At 34.2% G+C, this 14,072-nt stretch overlaps 1 protein-coding gene across 1 annotated transcript in view; it reads left to right on the top strand.

Annotated features, from left to right (window-relative positions):
* LOC129755856 (titin-like) overlaps positions 1-14,072 on the top strand; it is a 502,203-nt gene that overhangs the window by 460,742 nt on the left and 27,389 nt on the right. The gene's annotated exons all lie outside the window — the stretch shown is intronic.

Below are 14,072 nucleotides of genomic sequence, written 5' to 3'. Positions count from 1 at the left end.
TTTGACAATTTTGACAATTTTGACAATTTTGACAATTTTGACAATTTTGACAATTTTGACAATTTTGACAATTTTGACAATTTTGACAATTCTGACAGTTTTGACAATTTTGACAATTTTGACAATTTTGACAATTTTGACAATTTTGACAATTTTGACAATTTTGACAATTTTGACAATTTTGACAATTTTGACAATTTTGACAATTTTGACAATTTTGACAATTTTGACAATTTTGACAATTTTGACAATTTTGACAATTTTGACAATTTTGACAATTTTGGCAATTTTGACAATTTTGTCAATTTTGTCGATTTTGACAATTTTGACAATTTTGACAATTTTGACAATTTTGACAATTTTGACAATTTTGACAATTTTGACAATTTTGACAATTTTGACAATTTTGACAATTTTGGCAATTTTGACAATTCCAACAATTTTGACAATTTTGACAATTTTGACAATTTTGACAATTTTGACAATTTTGACAATTTTGACAATTTTGACAATTTTGATAATTCTAACAATTTAGACAATTTTGACAATTTTGACAATTTTGACAATTTTGACAATTTTGACAATTTTGACAATTTTGACAATTTTGACAATTTTGACAATTTTGACAATTTTGACAATTTTGACAATTTTGACAATTTTGACAATTTTGACAATTTTGACAATTTTGACAATTTTGACAATTTTGACAATTTTGACAATTTTGACAATTTTGACAATTTTGACAATTTTGACAATTTTGACAATTTTGACAATTTTGACAATTTTGACAATTTTGACAATTTTGACAATTTTGACAATTTTGACAATTTTGACAATTTTGACAATTTTGACAATTTTGACAATTTTGACAATTTTGACAATTTTGACAATTTTGACAATTTTGACAGTTTTGACAATTTTGACAATTTTGACAATTTTGACAATTTTGACAATTTTGACAATTTTGACAATTTTGATAATTTTGACAATTTTGACAATTTTGACAATTTTGACAATTTTGACAATTTTGACAATTTTGACAGTTTTGACAATTTTGACAATTTTGACAATTTTGACAATTTTGACAATTTTGACAATTTTGACAATTTTGACAATTTTGACAATTTTGACAATTTTGACAATTTTGACAATTTTGACAATTTTGACAATTTTGACAATTTTGACAATTTTGACAATTTTGACAATTTTGACAATTTTGACAATTTTGACAATTTTGACAATTTTGACAATTTTGACAATTTTGACAATTTTGACAAATTTGACAATTTTAACAATTTTTTTCAATTTTGACAATTTTGTTAATTTTGACAATTTTGAAAATTTTGACAATTTTGACAATTTTGACAATTTTGACAATTTTGACAATTTTGACAATTTTGACAGTTTTGACAATTTTGACAATTTTGACAATTTTGACAATTTTGACAATTTTGACAATTTTGACAATTTTGACAATTTTGACAATTTTGACAATTTTGACAATTTTGACAATTTTGACAATTTTGACAATTTTGACAATTTTGACAATTTTGACAATTTTGACAATTTTGACAATTTTGACAATTTTGACAATTTTGACAATTTTGACAATTTAGACAATTTTGACAATTTTGACAATTTTGACAATTTTGACAATTTTGACAATTTTGACAATTTTGACAATTTTGACAATTTTGACAATTTTGACAATTTTGACAATTTTGACAATTTTGACAATTTTGACAATTTTGACAATTTTGACAATTTTGACAATTTTGACAATTTTGACAATTTTGACAATTTTGACAATTTTGACAATTTTGACAATTTTGACAATTTTGACAATTTTGACAATTTTGACAATTTTGACAATTTTGACAATTTTGACAATTTTGACAATTTTGACAATTTTGACAATTTTGACAATTTTGACAATTTTGACAATTTTGACAATTTTGACAATTTTGACAATTTTGACAATTTTGACAATTTCAACAATTTTGACAATTTTGACAATTTTGACAATTTTGACAATTTTGACAATTTTGACAATTTCAACAATTTTGACATTTTGACATTTTGACAATTTTGACAATTTTGACAATTTTGAAGATTTAGTAATTATATTCTATTCATACTAAAATTTAGACAAAATTTTGACAATTTTGACAATTTTGACAATTTTGACAATTTTGACAATTTTGACAATTTTGACATTTTTGACAATTATGACAATTTTGACAAATTTTTAAAATTTTGACAATTTCGACAATTTTGACAATTTTGACAATTTTGACAATTTTGACAATTTTGACAATTTTGACAATTTTGACAATTTTGACAATTTTGACAATTTTGACAATTTTGACAATTTTGATAATTTTGACAATTTTGACAATTTTGACAATTTTGACAATTTTGACAATTTTGACAATTTTGACAATTTTGACAATTTTGACAATTTTGACAATTTTGACAATTTTGACAATTTTGACAATTTTGACAATTTTGACAATTTTGACAATTTTGACAATTTTGACAATTTTGACAATTTTGACAATTTTGACAATTTTGACAATTTAGTAATGATGTTCTTTCTCTTTATACTAAAGTTTAGTCAAAACACTGAATGTAGAACATTACGAATGTTTTAAACTTATGTTTCCTTTTGAATATTCCTATTCAGACATCTAAAAACAATGTAGATTTGTTATTTAAATTCACAGCGCTATAAAAGAGACTCGTAAAAGTTTTTTCATCCCACCAAACACCAAATAAAATTGCAACAAATCTCCTCGGAAACCCCACTTGATGGTACTCAAATTCAACTTTAGGTTTAGCGCCGTTTAGCAAAGATTTAATTTACGCTCTGTCTCTAGCAAATCTCGTCGTCGCCTCCCAACTGTCATGTTCTAATTTTCTTACCGCAGAAAAGTTGACCCCAGGGAGACGACGAAAACGGGGCGGCACAAATAAAGCAGCCGAAAAGTTGACAAGATTGTTGGTAATTTATTCGGCTACCTTAATCACTTTCTTCCTTCTTTCCTTCCTGAACATCTTTTCGTTCTCGAAGAATTCTTCAAGTTGTTCCCAGCTTGGCAAATGGCAGTGTCAGTGTCTTTACTAGCTCCGAGGCAGTAGAATGTTAGAACGTAAATCCTCAGCTCAACCGCCGTCGGAGACTTAATACTGGGAGGAAAGTTAACTCCTCCCCTTATTTTATGTCTTGCATCCAACAAAGATCCTTGGGTTCCGTTTTTGTGGGTTCGGGTGAAGGCGATAAACATTATTACTTTAGCGAAAGTTCCCCGGACCCAAGGAAAGAATGGGAACTAAACACACTGACTGACTGTGTGCCATTTTACCATAATTTCTCATCTTGCCTTCTGGCAGACAAGCAAGCTAGCAGAAGGACCAGACTAGACGAAAAGGATAACTTAATTAATTCACAGATTATGATCTTCATCTCTAACCCCTGGCTGGCTCGGTGACCAGCCAGCTCGCGGTCTGGGTGACTTTTCGCTTTCGGGAGGATAAATGGTTCAGGTTGTTTAGCTGAAAAGAGTGAAAACTGAAAGTTAGGGCAGTAAATTTTGGCAGTCGAAATTATTTGGACAGTAAAACTCCTAATAATAGTAAAATTTTGCATTATGCCAAAATTGACATACTTTTCTTGCCAAAAGTGACATAGATCATGTCTGTAAATTGCGTCACCGTGTGTGAGGAAATTTATATTATTTTTGTTACGCTTTTCTGACGAATTTGGAAGTATTTTATGTCAAAATTTCAATAAATGTGTGTCATTTTTGACATTGGTTGTTTATTACTTATTCAAATTTCTGCATCCACAAGAAAAAAAAAGTTATATCTACATCGTGAAATCTCATCTTTCGTTAGGTCACAAAAAAATCTTCCAACCTTCCTTATTTCTTCACCCTTTTTTATCAAGTCAACTACCGAAAAGATCTAACTAGTTTCTATTACTGTCACAACATTTTTCTACGTCAACACCCCCGCCTTCTCGCGATTACAACTTCAATTTGTTTTCAAATTGTCACTTCCGACAACGACTTCTGGTGGCTCCTGGTTAACGAGTGTGCTCCAGTTGCAAAAATATACATACTCATCCGAGCAATTTTCTCTTCCTGCCAACAGTCGGGGAACAACTACGCTCGACAAAATGTTCTAGTTTTTCGCGACACGAAAAAAAATCTGCTGGAAAATAGTATTCGACTTCTTCCTGGATTTTTCCCTCATTTTAGTCCCAGAAGAGAGTGGTTTGGAGCTTGGAGAAAGGAAAATAAAATAACATTATAGCGGAAAAGGTGCTTTTCCAGCGACGGAGCAAAAAAAACCTGGCAAACAGAGCCCATTTTCGAACGAAAGGTAGAGCGCTGGGAAAACTTCCGCTCATGAAAACCAATGTCACATTCATGGGAAAAGTTATTCCGATGCCATTTGCCGGGAACCGAAAGGTTTTCTTACGGAAGAAGGGTTAAGATTTTTAACAATTTGCGGCAGCTTTCGGGGGCATTATGTGTTTTTCCTGGCAATAGGTAGGTATTCTGTGGCAGATAAGCTCACGTTTTCGGGAGATAATTGAATGAACATTTCGTGGTTTGATTTATTTCTCTATATTATTTTAAAAAAAGGCGTGGAGCTGTGAAACAGAAAATTTTTAAGATAGGTATGATACCTACACGTTTTAATTCGATAATAAGCTATCAAAATTGCTAATCCTCTCAAAGCTATAAAATCGGATGCCTGCAATTCAAAATGAAATCATCAATTCGAACACAAGAAAGAACACCGAAAAAAGCATTCTCATCACCATTATATGGTTATCGATTATCTTAATCTGGCATCCGGAAACTGTAAGAAGAAAACGATACCGAAAGTAGGAGGGAAAAAGCGCTAACATACGCACTTCTAATAAGCCGCTGCTCAGAGCTCAGAAAAAAATCCCTATTGAATGGGATAACTTTCGAAGCCGAAACACACGGATGTGGTTGATCACAGCTGAACATTGTTTGTAAATCAGATTTAATTAACATTACAAAGATTCCATAACGCTAAATTTTGTTCAAAACAGTTGAGATTAAAGAGAAATACAGAAATTTGAAGTTAAATATTCGTGTCGAAATGACACTCCAAAATTGGTTAGGAAGTTTTTAAGTTTTATGGCTCTAGTATTACTAATTTTTTCAACTCGTGAGGAACAACTTTTCATAAAGTCCCCTGAAATAAATAACATATCATCCAAATTTCAACCGTGTCAAATTCACGCTATAGTTCAAATGAACCCTGAAGAAAGTGTGTTAAACTACATTTGCCTGCAAATTGCAAAGTTTTTAATCCTAGGATCGAAATGTTCGATTTATGAGTCAATAACAGAAATTCCGCTATCATATGTGTCAAAGCTTACCATCGTTTAAAGCTAATGTAAATTCTATGCTTATATTCGAGATTTTATGCCAAATGCGCAATAAAATAAGTGACATCACAGAGAAAAAAGTATAGTATTGTTAACAATATTCCTCTTACATTCAATCATATTTCTGATAGATTCTCGACCAACTATAAACATTAAACTTTGAACTGTTTGATATTGTGCTTTCAACGATACATATAGTAGTTTCAACTATACGTGTATGATTAAATTTACGTACTCAACAATATATATTATACAGGGTTGCTAGCGATTTTTCGTTTTGAAATTCCAAAGTTTTTCCCGGTTTTTCCCCGGTTTTTTCCCGGTTATAAAAGATGGTTTTCCATTTTGTATCCTCGTTTTTTTAATTTAAAATCATGGTGAATAAAAAAAATTATTGTAAAGGGCTTCAAATTTCTAACAATTGTATCCCAGAACTTGTTAACCGGTTAGAAATCATGACAAATACTTTGGCGTCTTTTAACAGTCTTTTCGTATCAAATTGATAGGTTTTCATGATTTTTAAAACGAATCTAACGATATCTATTCGTTGTTTTGCTCCACAATTTCATAATATCAAATCAGGTTGTCAACTTGAATGGGATTTTGTCTTACAAAACTTGAAATCATTAAATTGCAGGAAAATATTGAGTTATTTTCTGAATGCAGTTATATTTTTTGTACAAATCCAAAGACATGTTTTAGAAAGAAATGTTTTTTTTTTTTCAATACAAAACAATGAATAACTTGAGTAGTGCCCTAGTCATTTGAACTAAAGATTCGTGAAAATATAGATAGAAACCGTGTATAACCCTGTAGACAGGGCTGAACTTTAATCGTATGAATGTAAGATATTATGTTGTATTAGGGTAAAGACCTTAGATTTGTTTTCGATACACTTTTAACATAAGACACACATATATTCCAGCTTCCAGGGATCACTCAAATACATTTGTATGTTGCTGACCCTCTATAAAAGAGAAGCTGATTAAGCTAGAAATCTCTTAAATGAGAAAAGATGTTCAGTTTTTTGGGCTCTTACTTATCCAAGTTCGACTGTAGTCAGTTTGTGTTTAGTTTTGTCGATAATAGTTTTGTTATAAAATTTATAACATTTGAGTTATGCTTGTAAGTATAGCACACTTGAGGAGAGCTAAAATAATAGTTAATATTGCTCCACAATTTGTTAAAAAGGCGATTCAAACTTCGTTTGTGTAATAAAGAACGAAAAAAAGCATTTATGAGACAAATCTATATCAAGACTGTCAAAAACTATTCTTATATTTAGAAATAATTTTGAAAATATTTTGAAATTCCTTGAAAAAATCTTAAGCATGACAATTTTCCCGGTGACGAGATGAAATTCCAAAGTTTTTCCCGGTATTCCCGGTTTTCCCGGTTCGCTAGCAAACCTGATTATAGATTCAACTATAATTCAATGGTTGGTTTTCCACATACAACAATAATTATAGTAGATTAAACTGTATTGGTGTAGTTGATTTGACTATAAATATGATAGATTCTTCTAAATTTTTACAATTGATTTATTGAGTTCAACTATAGATATTGAAGATTCAACTTATAGTTATGTTAGAAATCATAGTATCTATTGTTGATTGTTATCAATGGCCAGTTGCTATAAAATATTACTATTCTTTTTAATTTTTGTAGTTAATTGTTGTTGAAAAAAAATTATTACAGCTTTTAAGTGTCTTAAACACAAGCCAATTAATATTAAATTTTCCGACTCGTACTACCAGAAACCGGCCATAGCTGCCTTCGAGTGGTCCGCTTTACGTATTCAGTATTAGGTATTACATCGGAAACCTGTTTCGTGGACTAGCTTGTACTGTACGTCTGTTCTCTGTGTAATAATCCTCAATTCGTTATAAAACATGTATAGTATCTAGTTCCAGGACTATTGCCTTTATTTTTTTATCTTACTTTTTAATCTAAAACCTATTTCAAAGTTCTTTAAAATATCACGTTCAATATAAAACTTTTGAACACTCCGAAAAAAATATCTGAAATTAATGGAAGTTGTAAAAATTTTCCTCGAAAATTGTTGAAATGGTCCACAACTTAATCTAGAAACGGTTCGAACAAAAGGTTTATTGTTTTACTACTGGAGAAAAAACTTTATGAAAGATGATTGATTTTTGGTAGAACTAATGAACCTCTGGTCGTATTTTGGTAACACAGTGAAGACGAGTAACTGATTTTTATAATTGGCTATTCGAATTGTTTCTAAATCTAGTCATGGAATAATAACTAGCTTTGTTTGAACACTAAACTACCTTGTACTTAAATATCCAATTCAGAAAGCATGTTTTTAGAACGACGCAAAAAATGAAGACTTATTACATCATTCTTAAACCTTTTTGAAAAGGTTGTGGTTCTTTGAAAAGGCTTATGCATACAGAAAGTACATTATTGTGAGAACATTTTAGAACCTAAATCTTTATACAAGTCAAGTGCAATCATAAATAAAATTATGTTCACGAATACAATATCAGTTTAACTGTTTTGTAATGATTCCTTTAAGTTTTCTTTCTTGATAGATTCTAAAAATACCTTAAGACTTCTAAAATTCAATTATTCTCAATAATTCATTCCATTCATTTCATCTAACGTTCTATCCATCTATAAAATTTCATAATCTTATATGTCTCCACTAAAAAGAACATAAATTTACACCAATAAGGCCGATAAATTAAAGTAACAAACATAAAATTACGGTGACTAATCTCTCCATAAAATTCTCAATAAAGTTCCGCTTTTGAATAAATGCAGGATTTTAGAGATCATAGAAATTTTTAAGTGTTCAGATGAGTATTTTAACAAATGCATGAACGAAGAAAGTTCAAAAAGATGAAAATATTAAAAATGGTTTTATCTTTGCACAATTTCTCAAGGTAGGAATTCATTTTGAAATTTAAAGAAAAAAGTTAAACCGGTGAAATTTAGACTTATTTTCAAAAAGCCGATGATTTCACTCGATGAGTTCAACCATTTTTATAGGCAATTTCGAAGGCAAAACTACGAAATAATGCTGTCAAAAAAACACCAAAAGCTGAATTTAATAGGTTTCTTTATTTTGATTGAACAACTTTACGAGGACCCTGAAATGATTTGAAGTTGAAAATTGGCGAAAAAATTATGAAAACTCATTTAAATATCAGTTTTTTTCTGGCAGCGCTGTATAAAATTCACAAAATTAGTGAAAATTGATATTTCATGTTAAAACTTATTCAAAAAGGACATTTTGAACTTATTTCCAAATCCTCTTTGAAGGTAGAGAATAAAATCGAAGAAAAAAAATTTGTTTTAAATCTTTTTTTGTTTTACTAATTTTTGAAACTTTTTTGACAATATTTATTTGTTCCTAAGTTTAAAAATTTGCTCAAGAAAAATGTAAAAATGTTCAATGTTTCGAAAATATTTGTGTGATTTTAATTTGCATTTCCTCTTGATACCGTTTCTTTATTTATAAGTTCAAAACAGTGTGTCTTGAAAACCACCACACTGAAATCACTTATTGACAAGGCCTCGTATGTTTCGTATATGAATTGTAACCGGAATTTCGACTCAATCAGCCATCTCCGTATATACCCCTCGAACAGAATTCTGTATGGGGAAATCTGTATCGGCTCCGTATCTTTCCCGAACTGTTCGTTGAACCTTTCCGAATCTTGCCATAGCAATCCAAATATCTTTATCGTAAATCTCAGGTGACAAGTTGATCAGTATTACGTAGCGTTCCACAGCGTTGGCAACTCCACTTCTGATACTCGTCGGACATAAAATCGTTTTTATTTTGTTGTCTCCGAATAAAACTAGGCACATCAAATTCCGCCTTGAATTTAATTAGGTATTACCGAGAGTTCCACTTTTTTCTTATACACTGCGAGTAAATCTTCAGGTTTAAGGCACTGTTTAGTTTTTCATGTAATCAAAGATCCGTGGAAAGCGGATACGTATAGAATTTGATTTCAATTCTAAATTCGCCATCTTCCTTTTTTTTGAACACTACTCAAGCACTTCAATCTTCAAAATTTTAGTACAAAGAGCAATAGCGTTTACAATAGAAGCTCCAGCTAGCGGTTTACGTCCGACTAACACGAGCTCAAAACACGAACTGTGGTTAGTGGTTGAAGATTCGGATTTAAGGTACATAGCTAAAAAGTGAAGCTCACCCTTACGCTTAGTTGAGTATTTTTAAAATTAAATGTGTTTCACCAACCTTTACATTGTAACCAACAGTTTCCAGACTTCTAAGCCGAACAAGAACCCCCTCTCTCAGCCTCAGAGTCGGCACACCCGAAGATTTCGGAACAAGGAACACCTGAAATGCGCGTTGTAGGATTTCCATCATTATTTCCCTACCTTGGGCTCTCTCAAAAATAGGTTAACAAGCACTTTCCCCTTGGAGAGGGGGGCGGTGGTTCTGCGCTCGTGCGTAGACTTCTTCACCTTCAGGGAGTATCTGAGTAGTGCGGTTCCCAACGACCTAAGCTGCGGGGATAAGACCTTCTTCGCAATGGAAATCGTTGGGAAAGAGGTATTCCACGAATACTACGGGTAGAGTGGCTCTCGGAACCGGGTGAGCCATTCGAGTTGGAGTAGAATGACGTCTTCGTCAAGAACCATCAGAGAAGTTGCGTTAAATCCCGCGCGTGTGCTGTGACAGGCACGAGTTAAGGATAAGGGTGGCAAACCTCGAATCCTGGAGATAAGAGGACGGGCTTCAAGTCGTTAGAGGAGAGGTCAGTCCTCGAGTCTTCAGAAGTAGAAGTTTGTGTGGTCAATCCCGAGTCGGGTCGAGACGATAAGAGGTTGGGTCTCGAGTCGCAAGAGCAGAGATAATGCCATTAATCAACAAGTGGAGGGGTATAAGTGGTTACCTCTAGTCATTACGAGAGGAGGTCAGATCTCGAGTCGCAAGAGGAGAGATTGGATCTTGTGTCGGACAGAGGAGAGGTTAGTTTACGTAAACTTCGAGTCGATGCGAGGAGGGGTCGGATCTCGAGTCGTAAGGTTGAGAGGTTACACGCGGTCTTTAACCCCGATCTGAATCAAAGGCTCCATCCTTGAACTCCTCCCATCATGTCCTATTGTCATTGGATGGGAACACTGTACCTCCTACACTGAACGAAATCGGGCGATTAATTTTATAGGGTCATTACAATAATTGTTATAATTTATGGTCCGCATACAAGCTAACGATTTATTCACTAAAAAAGACCGGGAAATACAATAAATTTTACAGTTAGGTCCTAAAAGAGATTGACCCATTAAAATTTATAGGAAAATCCAATGAATCTTGCCAGCCACACTCGATCGGTAGAATGTATAAGAAAATCTAATAAATTATACAGTTTCGATAAATAATACATTTTAAGTTTGCTCAGAGGTTTTGTTCGTTTTTTGTGTCGCTGTTCAACTGAATTTGAAGTTTTTTAATTTCAGCTCATCCGTACAAAAAGTGAAGATCAACAAATAGAACGGTATGTATTTTGTGTATTTTTAAAAGATGTCTGCGAATTTTTCTAATGATCAGAACAGTTTCTATTCAAGCAACATTTTCTTATTTCTTATTTTCAGAATATACAATTAAGCAGTACCAATATGAAAATGGACGCCTTAGATCCCCAAATGGTTTTTTCGTTTCCGGAAATTGGAATTCACGGAATCAACTCACCCATCAATGGCATATATTGGCCGCGGAATTTCGAGTCTCTGCCCAAGCATCCAGAATTCCCTTTAGAAGGGTCTGTGCTAACGAGAAGAAAGGTGAGATGATGTGAAACTTTGTTTTCAATATCTGAAATTAAATCATTCCTCTTGATTTCAGGTTTGTTTTTGTTATTACCAACTTTTCTAAACCGAGGACCCCTTCAAGCCGGAAGTTTGGGCTTCGGATCATCACCATTCTAACACCAGTGCTAAACACCTTGCCTGTGCCATAGTGAAGTGTTTAATTATTCTAAATTTGATAGCGGCTATGAAAGAAACAATAAAATTTTCAAAAAAAAAACAAAAATTAGCTGTATCCCACTTTTTTCGGAAAGAAAATACGAAAAGAAATCATAAAAAGTAAAACCATAACACAACACCCCATCAATTTATATTCCATCATTTTGAACTGTAATTATTATAAACTTGACGTTCTATAACGTTCAATGGATTTTCTGATAAATTTTATTAAAAACTAAAACCATGCAATTGTATTCCATGAGCAAACTTGTAAAAAGTATTAGATTTTCTATTAGTGCAAAAACACTAGAATTTCCGATATTCTTCATAGCCCGATTTCGTTCAGTGTACGCCATAAAGTCCACCTGGGGCCACTGACCTTTGTTCCCACCTCGAACTGTTTGACACACTTTGCTTCAATAGTGGGAGGTCCATTCGCGCTAGTGCGTTCCAAGGCCATACTCGTTTCCGAATCCTCTGTCAGCAATACCTCATTCTAACACAACTCGATGCGCAACCCCTCCTCTGACGAGTTAGGACCCGACATCTCATCGTGTGAATGAGGTCTCCACGCAGCGCAATTACTAACTTTGTGAATCCAATCTAGGAAGTCCGGAAACACAAAACGAGTTGTCGACGACACTTTCTCTGTTTTAGGGAAGAATGCCACCTAGTGGTAAATTCCTGACAAAAAAAAAAAAAAAAAAAAAAAAAGAAAAAAAAAAGACTTTCTCTGTTCAAACACACGGGTAGGGGGGGTAAGCCTCCTAAGCCACGTGTAGGACTCAGACTCCTCCGAACTCACAAGTAGTGTTGACTTAAGTCACCACTCATCGCAACTACTCAATCTTCAAGTCGAGTGCTTTACTCCCCGAAGCGCAGATCGAGCTATAGACCGCCCTCATCAGATCACACTCGCGGTTCAAGCGCAACAATTCCCGAAACGCGTGTCGAACCCTGACACCTCCGGCAAACCGTGCATCTCAAACACTGACGTGTAAAACACGTCCCAAGTGATCGGCCCACCATTGGCCACCATCTTGCGCATCTACTCGTTTTGCGAGTCTTGTCTATACCCACCGAAGCGCAAAACGAGTTGGCGATCGCTCTCCCTCCGGCCACGTCCGCATATCAGGGTCATGACACCCCGAAAGCGTGTTGGACCATCACGCACACACCCAAGTACTGGTACCTAAGTACCCGGGTGCACCACTTCTTCCGCACGGGTTTGGTAGACCCGTCGACAGCCTCTAGCTAGTGGGTTTGGTGTTAGTTCTCATGGCCGTACATCTGCAATACGCCGGACTTGCAGACACGTTTCCACTCTGCACCACAAGGAGGTGGAACTACGTCGCAGAGTCATGGTTGGTGATGGTGCTACTAAGACGTACAGCACCATCTATTCGCCAAATACATGCACGTTAACCTAATCGCGCTGGTTGTTGGTGCGCTAGGAAATTTCGAGAAGTCCTCCTTCGTTGCTCACTAAGGCGCTTCCTTACATAGTGCGCTTTTTTTACTTTAAGATTTTCTGCTAATCTAGGCAGTAAAGGTTATGCTGGTTAAAACTTACCCCTGAAAATAAGCAATTTTGAATGCCTGTCTAAGTACACTCACACACCAAGATTCCATTTATAATTTTAAACAAGTACCTTTTTCAAATATATCTAAATCAAAATCACCCACTATTAGATTGCTCACTTTCATTCCCATGGCTTCCGAATGATGAATAATCTATAAGAGGACTACCTACTATATTCGATATCGATAACGATACCGTTTGTTCTTAGTTTGTTTCTTTTTTCTCTCTGTAGCTAGCTATTCAGCTAGCTAGCTGGCTAGCTAAATCGCTTTGATGAGGCCGGAATCGCCCCAGATACATCCGAATCTCCAACCGAAATCGAAGAATGACGAGATAAAAACAACAAAATTATTGTGGGATTTTCTTCGCGTTAGAAAAAGCGAGCGTTCGCTGTGTAGCGGAAACTGAAACCCGAAAAAGGGTGAATAGAATCTGGGGCCTATCGATTGTTGGTGATGATGAGATGATGCTGTATCGAAATTTAATCGATGGAATCACTTTCATGATGAGCACAACACAACCGATTGTTGTTGTTTTTCTTCCCACTTGCCGCTCGCTTGGCTTATTATTTGTGAAGAGGCTATTTTCGGAGAGGTGAAGAGCTTCTACGAAACCGACTCCTCTTCCTAGGATGATCGATCATAAATCATTTAGCGCGTTTGATGAAGATTATAAGATGTTGCCCTATGGGATGGGATGGGGATGGGTTCTTAGAGCTGAACTGCTCAGAAACACCGGAATGGGGCGGAGTTTGTTGGTGTTTACTGCATCGGAAGATAGGCATCACTGTGTGAAAATTATTACGTTGTGCGATGATTTAGGTTATTATTGATGGGACTTGATGATTGAGGCATCTTCATTCCTCTTTCTCTCTCGGAGGCAGCTATTTATTTAATGGGTTTATTGACTGCCTGCCTGTATATTCTCATAACAATGGAGCGTCCCACTGAGTAGTTAATATTCCTCGCGAAATGATTCCACGATACGATCTTTTAATGGCAATATTTGAAGGCACACCGATGAAAAGTGGTATTAGGAACTAATACTTGGGAAATACAAAATAAATAAATTTATCGGATAAGC

This window comes from Uranotaenia lowii, chromosome 3 (genome assembly GCF_029784155.1).
Source record: "Uranotaenia lowii strain MFRU-FL chromosome 3, ASM2978415v1, whole genome shotgun sequence".
Classification (NCBI taxonomy): domain Eukaryota; kingdom Metazoa; phylum Arthropoda; class Insecta; order Diptera; family Culicidae; genus Uranotaenia; species Uranotaenia lowii.
This window is presented reverse-complemented; position numbering and strand designations above follow the sequence as displayed.